The sequence below is a fragment of the Salvelinus fontinalis genome, chromosome 31, assembly GCF_029448725.1.
Source record: "Salvelinus fontinalis isolate EN_2023a chromosome 31, ASM2944872v1, whole genome shotgun sequence".
NCBI classification, from domain to species: domain Eukaryota; kingdom Metazoa; phylum Chordata; class Actinopteri; order Salmoniformes; family Salmonidae; genus Salvelinus; species Salvelinus fontinalis.
The window spans coordinates 3,337,106-3,337,469 of record NC_074695.1 but is presented as its reverse complement, the minus strand read 5'-3'; positions in this window follow the sequence as shown (position 1 = coordinate 3,337,469).

The following is a 364-nucleotide window of genomic DNA, read 5'->3' as shown; positions in this document are numbered from 1 at the left end:
CTTCCCCAAACATTACTGTTCTGGTCCACCTCTTTATATCTTCCCCAAACATTACTGTTCTGGTCCTCCCTCCTCTTTATATCTTCCCCAAACATTACTGTTCTGGTCCTCCTCTTTATATCTTCCCCAAACATTACTGTTCTGGTCCACCCTTCTCTTTATATCTTCCCCAAACATTACTGTTCTGGTCCTCCTCTTTATATCTTCCCCAAACATTACTGTTCTGGTCCTCCCTCCTCTTTATATCTTCCCCAAACATTACTGTTCTGGCCTTCCATTCTCTTTATTTTCAAATCTCCATTTCGCAGCTTTTGTCTTATTGAATTAAACTCTGACATTGTCCTTTTTTGCTCAGTGGATCGAC